The sequence below is a fragment of the Desmodus rotundus genome, chromosome 8, assembly GCF_022682495.2.
Source record: "Desmodus rotundus isolate HL8 chromosome 8, HLdesRot8A.1, whole genome shotgun sequence".
NCBI classification, from domain to species: Eukaryota; Metazoa; Chordata; class Mammalia; order Chiroptera; family Phyllostomidae; genus Desmodus; species Desmodus rotundus.
The window spans coordinates 99,071,556-99,098,106 of NC_071394.1; the positions used below are offsets into that span (position 1 = coordinate 99,071,556).

At 45.7% G+C, this 26,551-nt stretch overlaps 1 long non-coding RNA gene across 1 annotated transcript; it reads right to left on the reverse strand.

The window, feature by feature from the left end:
* Window positions 1–1,936: 1,936 nt before the first annotated feature.
* On the reverse strand, window positions 1,937–19,116 carry LOC139441125 (uncharacterized). Its single transcript, XR_011651542.1, has 3 exons — window positions 18,910–19,116; window positions 11,218–11,310; window positions 1,937–7,436 (listed from the first exon to the last, which is right to left on the reverse strand). It is a non-coding gene; the product is annotated as an uncharacterized lncRNA (long non-coding RNA).
* Window positions 19,117–26,551: the final 7,435 nt, after the last annotated feature.

The window sequence follows — 26,551 nt, forward strand, 5'->3', positions numbered from 1 at the left end:
ATTAACATGTATGTAACATTCCATCCAATAACAGCAGAATATACATTCTTCTCAAATGCACATGGAACATGTACCAAGGTCAAAACAAGTATGTTGTCCAACCACAGCAGAACTTAATGAGAAATCAATGAGAGATATACCTGGAAAATTTACAAATATGTGGAAACTAGCACTCCTTTAGATAACCCATAGGTCGAAGAAGAGATCAAAAGGGAAATGATAAAACAGGTTGAATTGAATGACAATGAAAATACAATATATCAAGAGTTGTATGATTTAACAAAAGAGGGCTTAGTGTTAATATAAACATTTATATTAGAAAAATAAAAAGGTTTAAAATCAATTACTTAAGCTTCAATCTTAAACTAGAAAGAGAAGAGCATATTAAACCAAAAGTAAATAGAATAAAGAAGATAATAAAAATAAAGGAAATTTAAAAAGAAAACCATTAGAGAAAACCAAAAGCTGGTTTTATTGAGATCGATAAAGTTGATAATTTCCTAATCAGATTGAGAAAAAGAGAGAAAACAATGATCAATATCAAGCATGAGAGAGGAGACCTCACTACAGATCCTACAGACATGAAACGGATTAGAAGGAAGTATGAATAATGTTATGCAATAAATTTTAAAACTTAGACAAAATAAACAAATTCCTTCAGAGACTCAAACTACTCAAAGCTTTAACAAAGAAAAAAAAAATAACCAGAATAGCCCTCTATCTATAAAAGAAATTGAATTTGTAGTTAAAAAATCTTCCCATAAAGAAGACTCCTGGTCCAGGTGTTTTCACTGATGAATTGTGAAATATTTAAAGATAAAATAACGCCAATTCTACACAAGTTCTTTCATAAAATAGAAGGGGAGGGAATACTTTTTGACTCATTCTGTAAGGACCAACTTTCTCTGATCCCGATACCAGATGAAGGCCTTACAAGAAAAAAAAAAAAAAGGGATGAACCAATATGCTTCATGAACATAGATGCAAAAATCCTTAACAAAATATTTTCAATATGCTAAAGGTTAATACATCAGCAATATATTAAATCTAGCAACATATTAAAAGGGTAATAAATAAAGTTGACTAATACAATTATAAAAATAGAAGCAAAGCTATCCAAGTTGGACAGCTTCCCAACCTTCATGAATAAGGAAGTGTATTAGAGAAGAAATATTTTTATTCTAAAATAATCAGTGGCCATTCATCAAGCCCTCAAACCTCCAATTTTGTGTGTTCTGTTGCCCTTGATTGCTCCAAGAGACTGTAAGCACCGATGTCCTAGACGGTGTGGCTACAGCCCCCTCTACCCCGCAAGCTTTTTCCTGTGGTCTGTGAATGCTGGCCATGGCCCGCTGCGTCTGTGGGTTCAGGATTTGCTGGACAGGGAGATGTGCAAGGTTGTCAAGATAAACACGGCAAGGAAATAATTTTGTTTTCCAAAAGTTTTCAAGAATAGCTCTCTCTCTGCCTAAGGAGGTTGGGACAACCTTGTAATCAAACACAAAAAAAGTGTTCACTCTTAAGTAGTCTGTCTTTCTTCCTCGGGTCACATTTGTTACATTTTATACTCTATCCTGGCTCAAGGAAGGAAAATCTGGATGTCCTACCTCCTGTCTTTCCTCACTTGCCAACTTCTTAAATGGGACTTCCAGTGAGGCCTTTGAGACCCCTTTGTGGGCTCACGTACCACTGTCTGCGACGCCATTTCTGTGATGTTAGGCCTTCCCATAAAATCTCATACCAAGACCAAGATGGCTCACTGCTTCTCTCTCAAAGAGGAAAAACCTCACTTAGCGCTGTTAACAAGTTGCAATTAAATAATTGTCCCCATGATTTATCCTGAGCACCTACCTAGTTTTGGAAGGTAAATAGACAAAACCTCTTAATTTTCTACTCACCATGTTCAGATTTGGGTGCATTCCAACAAACCATTTTCTCCTTCTTTTCCTTTCCATCTATGGCATTGTCTGCCAAGTACAATTTCACTAGCCAAGGACCAGCTTCAGTCAAACCTTTATTTTTTTTTCTTGATTCGTACAAGACAATTAGAGTGTTGCATTATTTTTAGACAATAGTTCCCCCCGTTTACCACCATCCAAGTTGGTTTTTAAAAATCATACTTACGTATTTCACTTGTGTGGTAGATGCATTTTGTAATATGGTTAAGGAAATACATGTAATTTTAGAACTCTATTTAAAAATACTCAGTACATCCTTTATTCTTTACAATAGCAAGCCCAAAATTGCTCTGAATGAAAGGAAATATTGAAGATTTAGATGGTTGCTTTTACTTTTGCTAAAGAGAAAAATCAATGTCTCTGGAAATTTTGTGGTAGAAGAGTGAGTTGTCCACTGATCCTCGGGAAGCAATAACCCTTACACAGGGTTCAGTCCTTTAAAAGAGTCTAGAAAATTGTCACATTTTTGAGCTCTAGAAGGACAAATTCGAAGGAGAGAGAACCATCCTTCCTTGGTAGACTTTATGACTGAGGTCAGTGGTTCACCCTCGGTCTGTCCCGCTTGCATGAAGTTGGGCATCAGTGCTGTGGAGTGGCATCACGTACTACATACTTAATTAACACCAGCTCACGTTTAGGAGTTTAGCAAAGAAAAAATATAGGAAGAGGATGGAGAAAGAGAAACAGCCATGGCTATAACGCCAGCTCACCCACTCAGTAAATGTGAGATGGGAGGTCAGAATCCCCAGTACCAAAGAGGTACTCCCTGGAGGGGCCTCCGAGTATTTGAAGCTATGTGCTTGGTGTGCAACATGACCCCTCAACACTAGCCAACTACTGTATCCTGGGGGTCAACTGAAAAACAATAATCTGATCCAAAGCCAGGCAAGAAACTGGAGATAATATACAAGGTCTGTCCGGAAGGTGTCTGGCCATGTAATATGAAAAATAGAGACATTTACTGAAGAAGATACAAGATACAAGGAACATTGTACATAGGACCATGATGCCTCCGTCCCTTTCAAAGTAGTCACCTTGGGACCTCACACAGTTCTCCCAATTGCCATCAGCTGCCCCATCTTATTTTTCTGAATCTCATCAAGGGTCTGATATCTCTTCCCTTTCAAAGGTGATTTGAGTTTTGGGAAAAGCCAGAAGTCACAGGGTGCCAAATCTGGCCTATAGAGGGGCTGAGTCACCCAGGTGATTTGATGTTTTACCAGAAAAACTCTATACAAGACATGGTGTGTGAGCAGGTGTGTCGTCGAGATGAGGCTGCCAATCACCAGTTGCCCATAGCTGCGGCCTTCTGAATCATTGGAATAGTTTCCACAGAGGAATGTTCAAGCTTAACACAAAATTTGATGCAGACCCATTGCTCTACTCCCTCAGTCATTTTGAATGTGACATCCACACAGTACACATGCTCACTCAACTGCATCTACCGCCCCCACTGACTAGTACAGTGAAGTCATCATTGTTCACACACGTGCATTCCGGTCCACTCTCCTTGGCTGCCAGCTTACATCGATGTCCTGCAAACCATTCTCGTTATGTTAACAATGGCTGAACTTTGTCCAGACAGATCTCGTGTACATCTACACATTGTACTGTGTGGACGTTTATAGGATTTTAAAGGCTCGTATAGCTATATGCTAATTTGCCTGATATGATGACTTGAGAACCTAATCCCAGGGCTAAACAGGACTCTGGTACTTGAGTTCATTCAGCGTTCAGCAAACAATTTTGAGTTCCTGTTAGGGACCAGGCGCTGTTAGGTGATGGGAATCCAACAGGAAACCAGAGACAGAACTCCCTGCCCTCGTGAAGCTGACGTGAAGTGAATGCTAGCTAGTGTGTAGGAAGAACAAGGAAGAGAGAAAAGTTGATGATAATTAAGTATACATTTTCAAGTCAGGGAAGAGAACTTTCATGTCAGGAAAAGGTGATACCTTTGGACATGGGGCCATTCCAGTTTTTTAAAAAATATATGCTTTTAAAAAAGATTCAGTTGGTTTCTTTGGATATAAACCTAATCTGCTACATTGTCGAATGAAACGGACAGTATTTCTTTTTCTCCAAAGCAGTTGGAGAGATGAAAACTACCCTGTCCTTTGGTTTTACTAGAGATATGCCTAAGTCTTCCAAATGTCGTTTGTCCTTACGTCCAGAACAGGGGGTGGTAGAAATGACTAACACAATGGCGCTAATGCACCAGAACAACATCTGGTGTTTAATAACTGCTTGTTGAGTGAATAGATGGATCCACGAGTAATGGAATGTGGAGTGCAGTCATATTGTGGAGACTTTTATCTCAACTGTTCATGTTTTTTTCAAGTCCAGTGTAGCTAATAATGCCTTGAGATCCACGAACATGCATAGAATATGCTTTTTCTATTTATCAAATCTCTTCACAAATGTAAATGCCTCTGAAAAGGGAAGTTTACGGCCCAGAATGATCAACGATGGGGATGATGATGCACGTGGCACTCCTCTCTTTTCTCCCCCCTCTGGCACGCCAGCAAGCGGGGTGATGAAACCTGAGGCCACTGGGGCTGAGCCCAACGCCGAAGGCCACAGTCCTGTGCGGCCGCTCAGCTTTGCAAGGAAACAAGCGGCCTCGGCCAGGCTATTAGTCAGCCTGGCACAAACGTGTGCCATTGGAGAGAAAGGGAGCTTCCAGGCCTGTCCTTGGCCTGGTACAACTTACATCCCCATGGGAAAAGCAATCCAAACTCCCTCCAACTGGTGGTAAGGGAGGTAACAATGCCCTCTTTGCCCATGAAAAATAACCACGTTGGAAAATTCTCGTTCAAACCACTCTCCAGAATTTTGACCCCCCAGTGAGTTCCAGTGCCCTGTGGGAGGAAGGGGAGGAAAGCTGACGCTGCCTAGTACAGGGATTTCCTTTTCCGGGCCTTTAACGCAAGTTCAAGCAGAACCAATTTCTTCTCTCTGGTTGGAAGACAAAGTCCTTGGAGTGAGGGAGAGGCCATGCACAGCCCCTGGTGACGCGTCCACCCCAGCTGTATTCACCCCAGCCTGTTTTTACCTAATCTTACATTTCTTTCCCCCTCCCTAGATTTTATTTATTTATTTTTAGAGAGAGAGGAAGGGAGGGAGAAAGAGAGGAAGAGAAACATCAATGTGTGGTTGCCTCTCACGCACCCCCACTGGGGACCTGGATGGCAACCAGACACGTGCTCTGACTGGGCATCGAACTGGGGACCTTTTGGCCCGCAGGCCGGCACTCAATCCACTGAGCCACACCAGCCAGGGCCTAATTTTATATTTCTTTACTCTAAAACAAAAACAAGCTCACGAATAGTGACCACTTTAATTTATCCCCCTTTGTCTGAGAGAACTCAGCAGTGGCACAGCAATGCCAGCTGTGCTAAGTATCACGATAAAATTGGCAGAATCTCCAGGTTTAAAAATCTCTCTCTGAAAAATGCTGTGTGACTCCGCAGGAAGTCACCTAACTTCTCTGAACCTAAATGGCCTCATTGCTAAAACAGAGATCATAATACTCATCTCTTAGATGCATCCTGAAGATGGACTGGGAAGCGTAGTGAAATAACGGTTGTAGAGGCACTTAGTAGGCAGTAAATAACGCTGCCTGGCTTCGCAGCTTCATTTCTGGATTTTGTAAGTCACTGAAACACTGAAGTGGGGCAACCTGACGGAGAACCTCTGTGTGTAAGGTGCCCCCATTCTGCCACTAGCCGCTGGCGGATCAGATACGTATTTCTGAGAACGCGCGTTTCCCCTGGAAGCCGCCCCATGGATCCAATATGAACTCACCCAACCCTGTGCTTCCTCCCACTTGCTCTTTGGTTAATTGCCAAGGTTCCTGAATTGTCCGGGACTGCAGAATCTTTCTTACCACCCTCACTGAGCCCAATACTAGGTGTTGTCCATTCTCCTCCTAAATATATTTAGACTCTATCTTTCCATCTCTGCAGCCTCAGCTCTGTACTTCCGCCTCTATGCCCTGAACTGTCGTCAAAGCCTCCAAACTCATCGCCCATTGCCCAGTTGGCCCTCTCTATAAAATATTATGTATTCCGTAAAGCTGCCAGAAATTCTTTTCAAGGGTCTAATTCTCATTATGTCTCTGCCTTGCTTCAACAGACTGTAGCTCTTCCTTTGTACACAGGAGGAAGTCCAACCCCTCAACGGCATTCGTGGCGTGTGGGCCTGTGGGTGCACCGGTCCTTTCAGCAACGGCAGCAGTCACTCTCCGAAGGACCACTCTGCGGCGGGTATCACGCTTCCCACATGCCCTGCACTCTACACTCCGGGCACTGCCACCTCCAGCCTCTCGTCTGGCGGCTCCCTTTGCCGAGAATGCCCGCTCTTTTCCAGTCGATGATCTCATTCCTTCCTGGGAGAGCTCTTTCTCTGATGTGAGCCAGCGCCCAAAGGTGATGATAAATTTTAATGGAAACAGAGGTTCCCTGGAGGAGATTCCTCAGCTTGCCCCTCACTCTCTGGCCTCTTCTCGGACCACCGGCAACGGTGGGCATCAGATTGTTTTGCTTAATGACGGCTCTAGTGTCCATCTGTGGATGCCCGTTTCCAGTAGGACCTTCTTCTTGAGGTTGATTTTATTAACTTGTTAAAAATAGCTTTTTTCCCATCAGCAAGAAGCATATGTGATTTCCTTTGTAATTACCAGAAGTTTATAAACCAGAACATAAATTGTGTTTGCTCGATTGCAGGTGTTAAGGAAGCAAAGTGAAATCAGTGTTGGATGATTCACACCCCAGACCTTGGACCCTGTCCACAAAGGTCTCCATTGTGCGATATCACCCCAGGGTAACATCTCAAGTAAAGTAATTTCAGGACTATAACCGGTAACTTCCTGATTTGGAACTAATAAAACTGTTTTGAAGATTACATCCTGACTTTTGAACTTGACCTTTGAATTCCTTAGTGCTGCAACAATTCCTGCGGACTGTGCCTGCGATGTAAGCAGCAAGGCCCTATTGGGGGGAAGTGAATTTGCCACTTGGGTGGCATTGGTAAACGTCTGATCAAACCCAAGCTTGTGGACTGACCATTTTATGGCTGGGTTTTGCTCCCCAGTCCTAAATCTTTAAGAATTAAGATATCCCTGAGAGCTATGGTGTGGGGCTTGGGTTGAGAAGCTGAGCAGGCTTAGGTGATGGGGCACTCCTGAGTCTTTGCTGGGTCCTTCAGGAACTTTGGGGGACTTGGGGTGACATGGCGGGACAGGCTGACCAGGGCTCAGGGAAGATAACTTATCTGCAAAGGACTGTTCCTGACGACCTTTCAGTGACTTCCGGTCTTTAGCGGTCTTCTGGCTCTCTGTGGGCGTATGGGCTTGTGACTAGGCATTGGCCAAGCCAGACGGCTCTTACTTGAGTACTGACACCCTCCAGGCCCGGGGTCCCCGGTTGTCATAGAGCTGTGGTGCAGAGGCATGGGGCTCGGTGGTGGGCCAGATGGAGCCTGGAAGAAACAGAGAAGCCGGAGCAGAAATGGGTCGGGGCCCTGTTTGTTCTGTGGTTGCCACAGCGGAGAAGAGGCATCTAGGAGCCTCACTCTGCTCTCTGGTTTTCTTCACTGAGCAAAATAATTCAAAAGTAGGCCATCTGATTTTCTTTCAAGGTAAAGCAGCGGTCGTTCTCAAAGTTAGACCCTGGACCGATAGCATCAGCATCATTTGGGAACTTGATAGAAATGCAAATTCTCCAGCCTTCCCTCTGACCTACCGATTCTGAACCTCCGGTGGGGGTGGGGGGGGGGAGTGGGGGGGGTGGGGACGGGGCAGCTGTCTGTGCTTTCACAAGCTCCACACATGCTTCTGATGCTGCTCAGGTTTGGGACACTAATGATTCTTCACGTTCAGTGGGGCTTTGATGCAGGACTGGCTTGGACAAACAGACGTCTAACTTCTACAGGCGCAGAAATAGAACACCCCGCCTGATCTAATAACCTGTAAATGACTGCTAAATGTCACCTTGTCAAGTTCTTGTAATTATGCATTTGGAGAAGAATAATAAAGGGTGTCAGGCTTCTGAATAGGGGTTTTGACTCGTACAGTACTGTGAGTTTAACTTTCCAAGCAGCAGGCCAAAAGCCTCCGGTCCACAAAGGGGCAAGCATAAAAATAGTTCATCTGTTTCCAATTGGGACCAAATGGAAACCATCTGGACTCCTTGCCCAGGGGGTTGATGTGTATCAGCTCAATCTGACCCTTTATTCTGACACAAGTAGAGCTCTTCTACCGAAGGCCAAACTCACCCCCAACCGAATACCTTATGACTTGGAAAGTGATTATCCAGTGTGGGGAGCTGTTTTTAAATTTGTTTTCTGGACTCTGGAAAGCATGAAAATGGCCTGCTCTGATGAGAAGCTATAAAATAAATATATCCTCCGTACAAGTTGTTTCTTTTGATTTGAGGCACAGGATCCGTTGGGCCACAAACGACTTTAATGGCACCCATTGTCTATTGGATTAAGTCCAACCTTCGCCTGATGTGGGAAGGCCTCCTTAATGTGACCCACACCTCTTGCCAGGTCCACCCTCCCATATCCTCTTGCCCCAGCTAAACTTGGAGGCTTGTGGCTTGCCTTGCAAAGGCCTTGCTTCCTCCCTTAATCCTTCCTCATGTCAGCCCTTTCTTTCTGTCCACCTCAGGTCAGTTCCTAGCTCATTCACAAAAACTCCTCCCCAACTCTGTACCTGGGGGAGAGTGCCCTTCTCTGAACCCTGTGTCCACGTTTGGCCCTTGGCAAAGGACTGCCTTTTTGTGGTTGTAGTTTCCTTGTGTGTATCCTCTTTCTGGATTACATTCTGAGTCCCTTGTTATGAGCTGAATTGTGTCTCCTCCCAAATTCACATGTTGAAGTCCTAACCCCTAGCTCACAGCAAGGGACCTTAGTAGGAAATAGGGTCATGGCAGATGGGATTGGTTAGGATGAGGTCATCCTGGAGTGGAGTGGGCCCCAGATCCAACATGACTGATGTCCTTAGGAAAAGGGGAAATCTGGACACTGACCCGCACACCAAGGGCATGCCGAGGCAGAGGCTGGGGTGAGGCATCGCCAGCCGAGGAACACCAAAGGTGGCCAGCAAACCACCAGAAGCTGTGAGGGGTGTGGGACTGATTCTCCCCTAGAACCTCCTGAAGGAACCAACCCTGCCAGCATCTTCACCTTGACTGCCAGGCTCTGGAACTGGGGGACAACATACTTCTGCTGTTTAAGCCACCTGGTCTGTGGTGTTTTGTTGTGGCAGCCCTAGGAAACTAATACACCCCTAAAAGGCAGGAGTGCACCTTGTGCCCCCGCAGAGATGGCACTTCATAATCGCATTCTGTTGAGACAGCTATAACGACAAGAAAGTAAGCTCCTTGGGACCGGGACCAGGGACATCTCTCACACACCAGCTAGAATGGCCCTGAGGACAATTTAGTTTCATCAGTGAGACTGAAAGAATGACGGTAGGCAGCCTGCAGTTCTTCAAGACCTCTGACTTCTTCCCTGGAAAACTGTAAGATGCTGGACTCCCCCGTGGGCCTGGCAGGAGAGTATATACAGCTCACAAAGGTCAAAAGAAGCAAGTCTGGTACTTTTGTGCCAGGTTTTAGTAGTTGGGTGTTACTGTGACTTGGGCCTCAGCAGAACTATTATTTAAAGCTGAATGTTGAATAATTGTATCTCTCTTTTAGCCTTGTCCCTCAAACTATCTACTTTCCATGGGGGTTTAATGTCCCCAGGGCCTATACAGGAATAGGGCAGTGGGTGGTGCAGTGGGGGATAGTGAGTGGGGGACTTGGGCGAGGGGTGGCACACAGTAGGAGTCATATTCACGAAGGGCCTCACATTCACGCTCTGGTGTCATCGCCTAACGAGGCAAGGCATGCATTCTTTGTGTTTATGTGTGTTAGAAGGGTTCACTTGTTAACATAAAGATTTTAAATATAATGCAATTAAAAAATCTTCTTTGCTATTAATTTAAAAAATTTTAAATCAGGAAGTCTCCGTATATAGAAATAGAGCCTCCTTCCCACCTTGAGAAGCCTTGCAAGTCCTGTGTAGGTTTTGGTCTTTTGCTCTCTCTGCAAGGCCAAGTTGACTGTACAGCATGATGCAGGCTGGAGTTTCGGTCCTTGGTACCACGTTCTGTTAAGTCTAGATGCAGAGTTCAAGTGCTCCATAGGGCCACCTGCCCTGGAGACACTGATCTTCCTCATCCCCCTCCCAGGAGCCCCAACCAACCCTCCTGAAAGAATTTTGGTTGAAAATAGCCCCAAATGGTAACTGTATAAAACAAATACAAACCGGGCATGGTTCTCTTTCCTTTTCCTTTTAGCAGATTTTTCAAAATCTACAAGCACTATCCAGTGGAAAGACTATACTTACATCAGACAACAGAGACAGAGTCTGATAAATTTTCTTACCTTACATTTTATTTTGGCTTTTTAGATCATAAGAATTTGTATTTTTCTAACGTAGTGAGATTTCACAGAGGAAATGTAAGGATAATCCAAGGACAGGAAAAAGACCACGTGAAAACAGGTTAAAACTGAGGAGGAGGAAGCCCAAGGGTGAAGAGCTTCTTTACAAGGGTCTGTCGCCTCCCACATACTAACTGTAAGGGGGAAAAAGTGAAGTGGATGAAAACAAAATAACACAAATGTAGCTTAGTCTCCACAAAGAGTTTCCAAAAACCGTGCGCTCAACACGCCCAGTGGTCACCTTGTGCTCTTCATAACTTTCCAGTGTTAAGGCTAGAGTGGAATTTCGGAAGTCGTGAGCACAGATTCCTTGATTTGCAGAGTAAGATGCTGAGACACAGGTATCAGGACTCGCGCCGTGAATAGAACCCTCACTCCCTAACACTTAGCTGCAAACCTCCAGTACTTGGAGAGCTTCTCATTCAGTTTACCCCTGCTCAGAGTTTGTGGAGCTGGTGATTTCTTAAAACTTCCCTCGAGGTGACTCAGTTTCCGATTCTAAGTAATGAGTGTAGGAGAGAGGTCTCCAAGCTGAATTTATCGTCCTGCTGGCTGTGGATTGCAGACTCATTCCCAAACCAGCCTTGTTAAATGTGCCAAAGACTGCATTTGGATGTATATAAAGTCATAAGACGCTGAGCCTTTTTCTCCACTTGAATTTCTCTGTTTGGGGTAATCACTTCAGTAGTGGACCACACAGCCCTGGAAAGGAGGAAGTGATTTACAGGATGAAGAAAGCGAGAGGAATATTGAAACAACTAAAATACCTTTTTTTCTCTTCTTCCTTGAAGTAGTTTTCACAGTTCCAGTTCCAGATGACTTTGTCATCTGGTTCGAAGTTGAACTTCTTCTCTGTCTGGCTGTATGGGAAAAAAAAGATTAAAAAAAAACTATTCAAAGTTGCATAAATGGGTTTTTGACACACTTTGATGTTGGCTATTGCCTTCATTTTATGTACAGTTTGGCAGGGACATTTCTCAGAAGAATTATCTGACCCCTCGTCCAAACTGCATTCGCTTCGGGTCAGTCTTGTCTTTTTCTTGTTTCTTTCCTCAGAGATTTGAGGGGAACAAGCAACCAAGCCGGGGCGCACGGATTACCCTGCACGGTCTCCTGTACATTCTTCCTTACATCCCATAGCTGCTCTCTGTAAAATAGCTCCAAACCTCTGGGATTTGTAAGAATGTAGCAGAGAGGAACATATTTTTGGCATGTTTTTAAAAAATATATTAGTATATGATCATTCTGGAGTCATTCTGGAACCTTCTTTTTTTTTCCTCTTGCCCTCCACATCCCATCCATCAGGAAGTGGTAGAGATGTGGAACCTGACCTCCGCTATTCCCCTAGTCTCACATGGGTAGACACTTGTCACCTGGATGACAACAGCCTCCCAAGAGGCCTCCCTGCCCCCACCTGGGCAGTTTGAGGGCCCCTTCTCACACCTAAATCCTAACTCCTCTGTTCCCTCCTAGCTAACAAGACCCTTGCCCTCCTGGTCCCTGTGGTCACCCTGCTTGCTCCTTGCTGCTCCCTGGGGCCTCGGTGCTGGCTGTCCCCTCCGTCTGGAATGCTCTCCCCATTTATCCGCAGGCTTGCTCCCTCACCTCTGGTTTCCACGCACAAATTCTACCTTTTCTAGGAGGCCCTCACTCAGCCCTCTGTTTGAAGTCACAAGCCATCCATCTTCCTTCCCCGGACTCCCAAACTTTCCTCTCTCGCTTGATATTTTATTTTTCCATAGCAGTTTTCACCTTCTAACAAACCACAGCATGCATATATTTGTTATGCCTTTTGAAAATTGTCTGACCCCCACCCCCATGCACCCACATGAATGCTCACACTGCGACCCCAGCCCCTCCTCGGGGCAGGCGTGCATGAACGTCTCCCAAGCACCGGGAACTGTACCTGGCATACACTAGGAGAGACACAAGTGCATGCACACACATTTGATGAAGGAAGGAAGAAAGAAGCATCAGTCTAAGATTACATTTTACACAGTATAACAAGTAAGAAAAACTGGTCATTGGATCATGAGGCATTCATGTCTCTTTGTCATCAACAGAAATCGTGCCTGACTCAGGCAGGAAGAAGTTCCCAGGAGGCCTGGGAGTAGCTCCCAGAACAGGAAAGAAAACCAACATTTGAGCCTTACAGGGCAGTGGCCTCAGAACATTTTTGCTCTCCTAACACCCTAGAGGAACACTGAAACGCCATGTACCATCTTGCACATTTTGAGGTTGGTATTTAAACTTAGTTATCATAAGTTTTAAAATTTCTTTTTTTCCACATAATTTATTACTTTTTTAATTGTTTTTTTCCAGTACCATTTTGTCCCCTTATACCCACTTCCCCACCCCCTGCAATCACCACTCCGTCATCCATGTCCACGAGTCCTTTTTCCTCTTTGCTCAATCCCTCCACCCCCTGCCCTCCCCCCATAGCTGTCATCTGCTCTCTGTCTATGAGTCTGTCTCTGTTTTGCTTGTTGGTTCAGTTTGTTCATTGGATTCCACATATGAGTGAAATCATACGGTATATTTCTTTTTCTCATTGGCTAATTTCACTTAGCATAATGTTCTCTAGGTCTATCCATACTGTTGCAAAGGGTAAAATTTTCTTTTTTATGGCTGAATAATATTCCATTGTGTAAATGTCCCATAGTTGTTTTATCCATTAATCTACTGATGGACACTTGGGCTGCTTCCATATCTTGGCAATTGTAAATAGTGCTGCAATGAATATAGGGATGCTTATGTTCTTTCAAATTAGTGTTTTGGGTTCCTTTGCATATGTTCCCAGAAATTGGACAGCTGGGCCGAAAGGCAGAGCCATTTTTAATTTATTGAGGTATCTGCACACTGCTTTCCACAGTGGCTGCACCAGTCTGCATTCCCACCAACAGTGCAAAAGTGTTGCACTTTCTCCACATCCTCGCCAGCACTTGTTGTTTGTTGATTTATTGATGACAGCCATTCTGACAGGTGTGAAATGATACATAATTATGGTCTTAATTTGCATCTTTCTGATGATTAGTGACATTGAGCATCTTTTCATATGTCTATTGGCCATGTGTGTGTCCCCTTTGGAGAAGTGTCTATTCAGGTCCTTTGCCCATTTTTTAATTGGGTTGCTTGGTTTTTTGGTGTTGAGTTTTATAAGTTCTTTATACATTTTAGATATTAACACCTTATCAGATGTATTAGTGAATGAGAATCTGTCATATCCTTCTCTTAAGTGTATCAAATAGAATCTAAATTCCAAGGAGTTTGATACCTACCATCTTCCATTAAAAAATCTCAAACAAACCAAGACATGAACAAATTCTTCTTTGGTGATTGAAAATTGTACATTAGTCCCTTTTATTATTTTGCTTTTATTTGTATTTTCATTCTACTTACTTTGTAGAATTTTATATTTGTAAGTCTTTTATAGCTCATTCTGTAATATGTCTCCATAATAAAAATGCCACATTTACAAATATTTAAATCTTAAAAATTTCTGGGATCATAATACATTTAAAGTATTAAAAATGTCTTCTGCAGTTATTAATCATTTTTAAAAATAAACTGTATTGAATGCCTTTGTCAATGAGATGGATGGTGCTGTTTTATTTTTTTGTTTTTATAATTAATTCATGTATTCATTAAAGAATATTACTGCTAAAATGATGCAGATGCCCACATCAACACTGTTTCTATTTTTTTATTATAATAGTTGTAAATGCTGGGAAATGTTGTTCATACAGATGGGAATGGAGTAGGGTTGCCAGATGTAATCTCCCTTACCCCACAAAAACAGGCCAACCCATTCAATTTAAATGCCTGATAAACAAAGAATCGTTATTTTAGCTATTATATCCCAAACATCACATGGGACATACTTATAGATTATTTGTTTTTTTATTTACTTTTTTTTATTTATTCAAATTTAACTGGGCAATTCTAGAAGGACTTTTATCATAGCAATATTATCCAATTCTGTGAACTCCTGTATTATAGACTAAAAATTACATATGGTCGATTAAAAATAAGATTTTTAATAACCTGTCAGTTGATAAGTTGATTATGCTTTCCTCAAATTACATTAAAAGTGAAAACTGGCCCTGGTTGGTGTGGCTTAGTGGATTTAGTGCCAGCCTGAGGACCAAAAAGTCACTGGTTTGATTCCCAGTCAGGGCATATGCCTGGGTTGCAGGCCAGGTCGCCAGAAGGGGGCGCATGAGAGGCAACCATATATTGATATTTCTCTCCCTTTCTTTCTCCCTCCCTTCCCCTCTCTCTAAAAATAAATAAAATCTTTTTTTTAAAGTGAAGATTGGAAGCCACCTGGTGGGTAAAAAATGGTTCATCACTGATTTATTAAAGTCACATGCTTTCTAACACATTAATATTTTGAATTGTCTCTTTGGTTTTTTCTTTCTAGGGAAGACACTGTGCTCAGGTACTGGATGGGAGAGAAGTGTGCCTTTCTTGGGCAAAGTAAAATGATGATTGTGACCAAGGAAATTAACCACAAGTATCAGGCCCTTGTGGAAGTTGAGAATCTCAACATTTCTTTAAAATCACCCACACCCTCTCAAAGGCACCCAACTGAAAGTTTCCATGTACTCCGTGTCTTAGGGAATTTGGGTGCTATAACACAATCCCATAGACTGGAGCCTTAGAAACAACAACTATTTCTCCCTCACAGTTCTGAAGTCCAAGATCCCAGCACCCGCAGATGCAGTGTCCGGTGAGAGCCTGCTTCCTGGCTCATAGACTGCTGGCTCCTCGCAGTAAGATCTGCTGTAGAAGGGGCGAGGCAGCTCTCGGGGCCTCTTTCTAAGGGCGCTGATCCCATTCGGGAGAGCCCCGCTCTTGTGACCTAGTCACGTCCCCAAAGCCCCACCTCCTCATACCATCATCCTGGGAATTAGGATTCCAACGTATGAATTTTGAGGGGACTCAACAGTCTATAACTTTTGTTTCATGACAAGGTTGTGAGGGACAAGAGCCAGGGCAGCCTCCGGGTCTGGCACAGGGTGTTGAGGGTGGGATGCCCGGTTCCTTGGCTCAAGAACCACATTTTAGGATGGCCAAATCCAGTGGGCGGAGCTCAGGCCCCATACTCACTGTGGTCACGAGAGAGGGCCGATAATATACCATAATCATTTTTCTTTCCTTATATGTACCCCCCCTTTTAAAGTTATGGCTAATCCAGTTGGCTAAGAAGTAAAACCAAGAAGGGCAAATTTATCTGCCTGAGCAGAGGTCTAGTGATCCAGCCGGAAGTAGAAGGCACTTTTACTCTGTGTGGGTGTGTACATCACTGCCGAGGACTGAAAGTTTGTACATCCTCAAAATTCCTATGTTGAACCCCCAAGTGGCTGTATTTGGAGATGGATGCTATGGGGGAGGCAAACACTTTCTTCTACTCTCAAGGTCCTCCTGGCTGGTCTCATAATCAAATAGACAAGAGACAGATTAGCAAGAGAATATAACGAAAAATCACATACATCTGTACAGGAACTTCACATACACGACAGGTTCAAAGGCAGAAGGGGGAAGTGGGGTCTATATGACATGCTGAGCTAAGGGTGACCTTGAGAAGGTGAGGGAGGTCATTGCAGGACAGCCAGAAGAGCAGATGTTCAGTAATTAGCATTGCCCTGCCCTATAGACAGGTCAAGCAAAAGTTATCTCCAATAATCTCTTATTCTGAGCAAGGCCCCTAATTCAAGTTCTTCTAGCTACTTAAGATGGGGTAGAAGTTTCTCTTGAGCCCACAAGGTATTGATTACCTTTAGCTCAAGACAATTCACATACCAGAGACACATCTTAGGGTGACTCGTTCTGAACCCCTACTGTCCTCTTAGGAAGTAATGAAGGTTTAAATGAGGTCATAACGGTGGGTCCCTGATCAGATAGAATTAGTGTCCTTGTCGGAGAGATGCCAGAGAGCGCTCTGTGTGTGTGTTCACACCTAGCAAAGGCCGAGTGAGGACACAGCAAGAGGCTGGCCACCTGTAAGCCAGGAAGAGAACTCTTAGTAGGAACCGAGTCAGCTAGCACTTTGATCTGGGACTTCCAGCCTCCAGAACCATGAGAAACTAAACTTGTTTAAACCACCCAGCCTGTGGTGTTTTGTTATGGCAGCCCAATCAGATGAATACAGTTACACAAAAGAATGAGAAATAGCTAAAGTGCACCTGTGGAAAAATTAAGGTTCAAGTGACTGTAAATGTTAGAGCCTGCCATAGTTAGCCTTAGAGGAAGAGAAGAACCTAGACATGTACTTGTTGTGAGTTTTGTTGTTGTTATTGCTAAGATCCTGAGTAATGAGAGGAACTCAAAGGAGGTTCTGTATGCTGACCGCTGACCACTGGCCACGGGATACGGCTCAGCGGGAGCAGTTTGCACCCTGCCCGAGGCTGCCGTGAAGAATGACAGGGCAGGCGCTCTCTGGGGTCAGTGCTGACCCTGGCTTTCTTGGCTCTTAGGGAAAACAAACCCGGAACCCTTAAGATCAAGCCTTAATGCCCCTTCCAGCAGACATCAGTTGGACAAACGAGAATAGGAGATCTTCACGTTGCTTCCCGCATCCTTGTCCCTTCTTCACTTTCCAGTCCCACCCCTCTCACGCCTGTCCCTGCCTGCCACACAACAATCCCGAAGGCGGTGCTTTTTTATATTTCCAATGATTTCTTTTTAAAAATCACAGATTCACTTAGTGCTTTAGATCCTAAAGTTACAATGGAGGACTTCATACTAGGACCATGGCTTTTTACAGGAACGTTGGTAAAAAATAGCCGAGGGAAAGTATGTTTCATAGCAGACATCGCTTTCCAGCCTCCTCTTGTGTGTTTATTGGGTTGACTGAATTATCAAGTTCAACAAATAACATGTCCAATTTTGATACCATGGAAGTTCCCCAATCGGGGGGAACCGTTGTATTTACAAATCTGTGTTAATTACAAGCTCTTTGGGCTCATTTCCACAAAGTAGCCTTGACTTCTGCTCTTTTTTTATGGGGCAAGTCAGCGAACAATGGTTTTTGAAATTGAGATATAATTGGTATATAACATCATATTAGTTTCAGGCGTACAATATGATTATTCAATGTATGCATTTATTTTGAAATGATCACCACAATAAGTCTAGTTTAACATCCACAACCACGTGTAGTCACAGCTTTCTTTTCTTGTGATGGGGACCATTAAGAACTCTTCTCTCAGTAACTTTCAGATAAGCAGTAAGGCATCGTGAACCACAGTCATTGCGCTGTAAGTTAGGCGGCAGCTCTTAATCGCTTCTGCCAGCAAGTGGAGCCGTGGTGCTCCTCCACAGGCTTCAGGATTTTACTCTCCTAGGAAACGGTCGTCATGGCTATGACGGTAATCATGACGGTGATGGTGATAATTAACATCCTTAAGTGCTTACTCTGTGCAAGGCATCATGCTAACTGCTTTACGTTATATCACTTAATCCTCACTGAACGCCACGGGGCAGTGAGGGTTATGCTTGTTTTGCAGGGGAAGAAGCTAAAATTAGATCGGTCTGATGATTTGCCCAACATCATGCACCGCTGGAGTCGGATTTGAACCCAGGTCTGACTCTAAGTCTGTGCTATTATTAACCACTTGCTATATTTTACTGCCAATGTATTTTCAGTGTATAATGTGCAATTTTTTTGCCCAGATTTTTGAGGGAAAGCTAAGGGATCTTTAAAATTATACATGGGAATTAGTACTAGAACGTGCGCATTATACATGGGAAAACGCAGTAGCTTTAAAATGTGTCACAAATATGTGTATTGGGATCTATTAAAAGAAATGATACGCCTTTTATACAGGAGGAAGCAGCTGTTTGTTCTCATCTGTCTTGCATCTGTCCTCCTTGTCTACTTCTTTGGGGGACTGCCACTTCCTCGCTGCGGATCTTGCGATTTGGGGAGGAGCGGCCGGCCCAGTGCCCCACCCCTCCCCCGGGGGCGGGCGAGCAGTCATGACCTGCTGCGGTTACCGGGATCCTCCGGGACGTGAGCACGTGATCCACGGAGGGCCCGTGAGAGCTTCCCGGTGGGATCTGACCCACAGTCACTGGAAGAAAGGCTCCCACGCTCTGGCCGACTAGGGATCATGATGGTCTGGCCCTGGGACGGCCGGCGGGTGCGCGACGGCTGTTTCCCGCTCGGAGGACGCTGGTCTCCACTGGGAGAGAAGCCCAGCGCTCAGGAGGGAAGCAGAGTTAAGGGCAGAACTCAGGTTCCCCTGATGACCTGGCTGGAGCCCCGACCTCAGCCATCTCTGAAGACAGCGCCACCTGTCGACACCCCAGCTACGGGAGCCAATAAAACCCAATTAACTTTAATTTTGTTTGGGGGGCCTCCACTTTTGACTGAAAGATTTCTGCATAACACGCTGCTGTAACAATTGACCACAAACTTAGTGGCTTAAAACAATACAAGTGTATTATCTTACAGTTTTGCAGGTCCGAAGTCTGAAAGGGGCCTTCCGGGCAGCAGTCCAGGCGTCGACAGAGCTGCGTTCCTTTTGCAGGCTCTGGGGAAGAATTTGTAGCCTCCCCCTTTCCAGCAGGCAGAGGGAGAGCACCCACATTCCTGGCTCAGGGCCCCTCCCTCTCATCCCTCCAATCTCTGCCGCTACTGTCGCCTCTCCTCTCTGGCTCTGACCCTCCTGCCTGCCTCGCAGAAAGACCTTGTGATTACACTGCACCCAAGTGGACAACCCGGGATAACGCCCCGTGGCAAGGTCCCGAATTCAGTCCTGTCTGCAAAGTCCCTTGTGCCGTGCAGGTAACGCAGTCACAGGTCCCGCAGGTTAGGACACAGGGAGCTGCGGGGGTCCATTATTCTGCTCTCACACGCACTCAGGAAGAAGGATCTCGATGGACCACTGGGAGGGTCAGTTTTAGTCGCAAAGCAGTTTCCTTCTTTTAGGTGGCCCCAACAGAGTTTAGGGGCAGGTGCTCCAGCACTTACCTTGGAGAGTCTGAGGCAGGGCCCTGGAGTCGGGAGAGGCCGGGACTGGCAGGCAGCTCCCCCGCGTCTCTGCAAACGCACCCTGGGTCTGAGGGGAGCCAGAGCCCCCGCGCACTGCAAGTAACCGCCATCGAGGTGCCGCTCACTGGGGACGGGGCCACATACACCGTTCATGCGCTGTTATTTCCGTTCCCTCACATTTGGATTTGAGGTCTTCACCGCGTAAAATGAATGATAACATTAGACCTAGTCATAAAATAATAAATACTCATTACAAATAACAGACCACGTCCTTAAAAAATAGAGCTAGTGACCATGTGAGCCGGCCAGAGACCTGCATTTAGCATGAGACCCCTGATTCTCACATGTAAGTAAAGGATCTTGCTCTTATAATCAAAAAAGAACACAAAATAACTCGAGGAGAAAAAAAGGTGATCAGAAACTGTAATGAATCAGGGAACTCAGGGGCCAGCAGGCCCTGCAGCTGAGATGGTCATACAGAACGGCGCCAAGGGGCAGGCAGGGCAGCAGGGGGCAGGTCTCACCAGATGGCACTCTGGCGTGTGACCACACCCAGGCAGGCCAGGTCTGCTGCCCCAGGCCACAGTCACGCAGGCTGAGGCCCTGAAGCCTTTGGTTGCTCTCCAGGCCTGAGAAAACACTCTCAATTTCTTCATTTTCAAATCTACAAAGAAATGACAGGAACAAACCAGTGACTTTTTAAACCTATGTCGTCCACTGAATTATTAATTTTCTGGCACCCCCAGGGCAGTTGGAAGCACTCTTGCACTATTCCAGGGCCAGGGTGACTCCGGGCTGGGCTGGGTGGGCGGAGGGGGCAGCCTGCGTGTAGGGCACAGGTGGCAAACACAAGGCCCGAGGGCTGAATCCGGCCCTCCACCTTGTTTTATCTAGCCCGACAACTTGTTTCTACCTGGCAGCAGCACCAAGCTCTTGCTTAACTGCTAAGGAGTAGTTACATTTCCACAGTCCTAAAATTACATTGGGCCCTTTGAAGGCAACCGCGAGGCTGATGTGGCCCCCGGTGACAATGAGTTTGACAGCCCTGGTGTGGAGGGAAGCAGACCTGGAGTTGGCCTTCTGAGCAGAGGGCAGCGGGTGGTTTGAAGAACCCATTGGAGGGAGCGGATGGAGAGCAAGCTGTGAATCGTGCAGTCAGCAGAGGTGGCCCTTTTGGCAGGGACAGAGGAGCCTGGGAAGACTCAAAGCTGCCGGGACTCTGTAAGGAGTGGCTTTCTAAAGTATGTCAGAGCAGGTTCGGGGGAGTTCAACCCCTCAGCCCGCCTGTCGTGGCTCTGTGTGCCCCTCGCCTCGGACTGCACAGTCCTTCGAAGCCGCTCGGTGGGATGACCTGTGTCGTCTCATTCACGCCAGCAGCAGCCTCTGAGGGTGGCAGCTGGGTCAGGAAACCGAGGTCAGTGAGGTAAAGGGACAGCTTCAAGGAATTTGGAATGTCAAGGCTTGGACTTTAAAATGAGGCGAGTAGCAGTAATAGAAATACTTTTAAATATTTATTTATTTATTTTTCACCAAATAATTGCTGAGGGCCAGCTCCCATGGTGGGGAGGGGCTATGGCTGTGCCAGACAAAGAAGGGCCTCCTGCCTGGTGGCCTTCCCACCCATCAGGGAGGTCAGCGAGGACAGAGCTCCCGTCCCCAGAGGTCGGCCACGTTCAAGTCCGCCAGGGCTGAGGTCTCACTGGAGGTTCCCGTCTACCCCACCCTGAAGACTCTAGGTGTCTCAGCAGCAGTTGGGATTTCAACTGGCAGTTAAGCAAGCTGTTTGCTGAAGAGAGGAATTCCTTCTTTCTTCCTTCTCTCTTCCTACCGGTGCAGGTCTCTGGGTCCAGTGCAGGAGCTGGGGTCTTGGCGGGGTGGGGGGCTCTCTTTGTGGTGGGGCTGGTTGTACCCGGGGCAGTGTGAGAAGCTGGGGACACTCCCAAGCTGGGCCTATGGCTGCTGTGTGGCCTCCCAAGGACCCTGCCTTTTACTGCTCTGTGTCAGGAGACCCTGACTATGGTGCCTCCAGCAGTTTGGAAATCTGGGGAGCCTCCACAGAATACTCCCTCTCCCCACATCTTGCCGACAGGCTTGTCCACTGTTGCCACCAGGGCCCTAGTTCTTTAGTGGGGCCTTGGCGTTGCTCTGGAACCACCTCCCGGTGTGAGCCATCTCTTCCACTTCACAACCCGTTAGCCTGTTGAGTGCAAGGCACCACCTGGCTCCGTGGACGGTCACAAAATCACAGACTTGAGGAGCAGAAGGGATCATCTCATTATGGATCGCAGCGGTGGCAGGACCTACTCCAGATCACATGAGCAGCTTGAAATTGTTCACGGATGGCAAATTATAGACCCGCAGCAGACTAGGATCGTGGATGAGAGGTGGGCTCTGATTCAGACAGCTGGATTCACATCTAGGCTCCACCCCTAAGAGTCGAACGGCCTTGAATAAGCCAATTAACCCCTTGAGTGTGTCCTCATCCATAATCCAGGGATGGAAATGGCACATACCTATCGTTACGGCCATATATCTATGTGTAGTGGTACATATCTATCTATCATTGGGAGAACAAACGAGATGATTCATGCACTGCGCTTGGCACACAGCAAGCACCATTAGCTGGCATTTTATTATTATTATTATTATTATTATTATTATCTCCTGACCCTCCCCTGGCATGCTTGGTGTCCAGCCCTCTGAAGGATTTGCACTACCCTCCCCTGGCCCCATGCCTTTCCTCCCACCTCCTCTCCTGGTGAATCCCTTCTGCTTCTGCTTCACCTCAAGGACCGTGGTTTCCTGTATCCAAACCATGACTACAATTTACATGGACATCCTCCGTGGCATTCCGATTTCAGCCTTACATTCTGCATAATCAAGGAGAGCATGTCTCCTCTCCTCTGCTCCCCTGAGGGCGCCTCGGATGGCAGCATCACCTTACGTGTGCGTGCGTCTTCCTTAGCAATGAGCACGGTGTCTTGCACAGACTGGCCTTGCACAAATACTTGTGGAAAGAATAAATGAATGAACAGACTCGTTTTGAGAACCCTAACATTGACTCAGGATCATCACCTCTAAGGAGGTTTTGCCAGTATCCCTTTTCAGTGATGACTTGATGGGACACAAGGAAATGGGACACCTCCTGCCCCTGCCTTTGCCTCTCCCTCCTGACGCAGGAAGAGCCTTGAAGGGATGCCACGTCCAGCCTTACTTGCAGAAATCGAGGACCAGAGGTTGCAAACAGCTGAGCTGCAGAGGCTGCCCCAGGCTCCCCAGAGACCACGGAGCCATCTCGCAGTCAATGAGTTCCAGGGTGGTAGGTGGGCAGGTGGAGCGCCCCTTTGGTTCCAGAAACTGAGCCCATGCGTGCGGAGTGGAAAGGGGCTTACAGAGCGAAGACTGATGCTCTGTGTTTTAGTGTTATTAAAAGTCAGATGCTAAACAACTCAGCATTTGTTATGAATTTCAGTTTTTAAAAATTTATTTTAGAGAAAGAAAGAGAGAGAGAGAGAAACATTAATATGTTGTTCCACTCATTTATCCATTCATTGGTTGCTTCTTGTGCGTGCCCTGACTGGGGATTGAACCTATAACCTTGGTGAATTGGGAGAATGTTCTAAGCAACTGAGCCACCCAGCCAGGGCTTACCTCAACATTTTTGCCTCTAAGATAATTTTCTAATTACCCAAGAAGAAAACGTCATGAAACTAAATTATTTCTCTTAAAAATGGAGACTCGTTGAAGGACTATATGGGAAACACCAAGCTTTATGGTGAGATAAGATATTCTGTAGCATTTTTAGAGGTTATTATGGGCTGAACTGTGTCTCCCCCCAACCCCCACTTCGTATGTTGAAGCCCTAACCCCTTGTATCTCTGAATGTAACTGTATTTGCAAATAGTCCCTTTAAAAAGGTAATTGAGTTAAAAATGAGGTCATTAGGGTGATCGCTAATGGAGTCGGACTGGTGTCCTTGTGAGAAAGGAACTTTGGTCACAGATAGGTGCAGAGGGAAGGCCAGGTGAAGACACAGGAAGAAGATGACCATTTACAAGCCAAGGAGAGAGAGGCCTCAGGAGAGACCGACCCTGCCGACACCCTGAGCTCCGACTTTGAGCCTCTGGACCTGTGAGAAAATACGTTTCTGTCGTTTAAGCTGTGCAATCTGTGGTACCTTGTGACTGCAGCCCTAGCAAATTGTTGTCTGCCTGTGGCTGTGTTCTTTTTAGCAGAGAAGTGTTGCTGGGCCAATGTTGTCATTAGATAAAAACTATAATAGTTAAATGATCTCACCAATGATTTAGTTCATAGTTACAGATATCATCAGAATTCAGAGGACCGCTCAGAACTAGTCTGTGCAAACTCCGCAGCTGGGGGCCTGTCATGTCGAAGCAGCTGGACCGGTGGCGACATGTGAGCCTTTGGAGCCAACTCAAGTTCTCTTGGTTCCTGAACGGAGGAGTGGATGCCAAGTTCATTGCTTGTGGTGATGAATGATCCCAGTCACCGTTAAATCTCTACATTACGGACAGGAAAGGGTATTTGAAATTACAAATCACGAAGGCCACATTTTAACAGTTAGAATCACCACAACCTGAGGACTCCTTCAGTTCCGAATTTAAGCCTAAAAGAGGCTTTGGTGAGGTTTGGAGGACTTAGGTCTTTTGAGGTAATGACACGTTGGTCAGAGAGAGGATTGCAAATTATACCTTGGCTGAGAATAGAAAAGCACTTGCAGCCTTAACTATAGAGCTGGGGCCCGGGGCCTCTCCGGGGAGAGAAGGCGAGTTTGATGCTGGGCTGGGTGTCTCAAGCTGTGCTTCTGATAGAGGGGCCCCTGTGGCACGTCGTCGCCTGTGTTAAGGTCGGTCTGTACAAAAAGGGCTGTGCCAAGGCCTAGGAGTCTGAACCCGTGGTTTGCGGTGTCACTCACTGGGGCACAAGCCCGGTGGGGGAAGACCCCAGCCACGTGTGATAGGCCGTCTCAGCAGCCTCCATCCCACCAAGGGGGCGACCGCTCCAGGAACAGCTAAGGGTGAGTTTGAACACACAGGGAGGCACTCTATTCCCGGCTTGAGTAGGCCGGGTACCCTGCCTGACTCTCTGAATAAAAACAACTAAAACTTCTGGTTATATATTTAAGAGACTTTTTAAAAATTATTTTAATGTTGTAGTCAAATGGACACGACATACAACGCACCATCTTAATTATTTTTCAGTGTGCAGTTCCGTGGCACTAGGCGCGTTCACGCCGTGGTACCACCGTCCCCGCCGGCCACCCACAGAACACTCACGTCTTGCAAAACGGAATCTCTGCGCCCGCCCAACGCCACTCGTTCTCCCCGCCCCAGCCCCCGGCGACCCCTGCCCTTCTGTCTCCATGAATGCGACTCCTCCGGGGACCTCGAATAAGTGGGGTCATACGGTACTCGTCCTTTTGGGTCTGACTTACTGAACTCAGAATAAGTCCTTCAAGGTCCACGCAGGTTGTAGCACATGTCAGAATGTGTTCTAAAACTGAGTGATATTCTATTGTATGTGTACACCATGCCTTGCTTATCCATTTGCCTGTCCGTTCGGCCTGTTTCCATGTTTGACTGTGTGAGTGTTGCCGCTATGAACAGGGGTGAACACGTGTCCCTTTGAGACCCTGCATTCAACTCTTTTGGGCAAGTACCCAGAAGTAGAATTGCTGGATTATATGGCAATTCTATTTTTAATTTTTCAGGAACCTCCACACTGTTTTCCACAGTGGCTGCACCATTCTACATTTTCACTGACCGTGCACAAGGGTTCCGATTTCTCCACATCCTCATCAACATGTTATTTTCTGTGTTTTTTATAGTAACCATTTTAATTTACATGAAGTGGTATCTCATTGTGGTTTTGATTTGCATTTGGACATTTGTATATGTTCTTTGCAGACTGTCTATTCAGGTCTTTCCCCCATTTTTAAAAACAGGGTGCTTGTTTTGTTGTTGAGTTGTAGGAGTTCTTTTATACCCTGGGCATTAACCCCTTACCAGATATCACCACCCCGTGGGCTGCCCTTTCACGCTGTTGGTTGTGCGTTTGAGGCACAGAAGTGTTCGATTTGGATGTAGTCAGTCCATCTGGTTTTTCTTGTGTTGCCTGTGCTTTTAGCGTCATAGCCAAGAAATCATTGCCAAGTCCAACCTCACAAAGCTTTTCCTCTATGTTTTCTTCTAAGAGTGTTAAAGTATATATATATATTATATATTTAGTATAAATTTATATATACTTAATATATGAATATATAATATATTTAAAATGGGCTGATTGAGTGACAGGTTGATGAGGAACACCCAAAGGGCGGTGACTGAGACGGGGCGGAGCCTAGAGGACTAGCAGGGCCCTGAAGCCAGCGTCCCCTCAGGGAGCTCCGTCAAAGCAGCAGGTTGATTCACGGCAACTTCAGGCTAGTGGTACCTCTGGGAAGTAGTTGGGGGAAAAGAAGTGAGATAAAGCTTTAGCTATTGTATTTGTAAACTCTGCAATTTTTATTCCTTGAAAACGTATATTTTATGAAATATACATGGATGTCTGTTCTATTTGTTGCATTTTTAGTTATTTGAAATGTTTCATTAAAAATACACTTTTTAAAAATTACTTTTTAAAATCATCATCCAATGGTGGATTACACTGATCGGTTGCCTCCTGTATCAGCCCCAATTGGGGATCAAACCTGCAACCTAGGCATGTACCCTGACTGGGAATCGAACCTGCAACCTTTCGGAACACGGGACAATGTTCCAACCAACTGAGCCACACCAGCCGGGGCCATTGTTTTGTTTGTTTGTTTCTTTTGTTATGTTTTTAGAAAAACGTGGAGCATATCATTCAACACCCAAATGAATTATAGCTAGAACACAGGATACAATATGCTCATAGTCAACATGAAGATTAATTGAGTGAACATTTTCAAAGTGTGTGACTCATGAGTCTGGCAATCCCCGAGTTGCTCAGGTGAAGGCCCCAGACGCAGATCTGGTTCCCCGGCATGTAACACTCGTCTCGAATCGTCGTGAGCAAAGGTTCCGAGGAAATTGGTGGGATGCTTGGCGGGGAGTCATCGA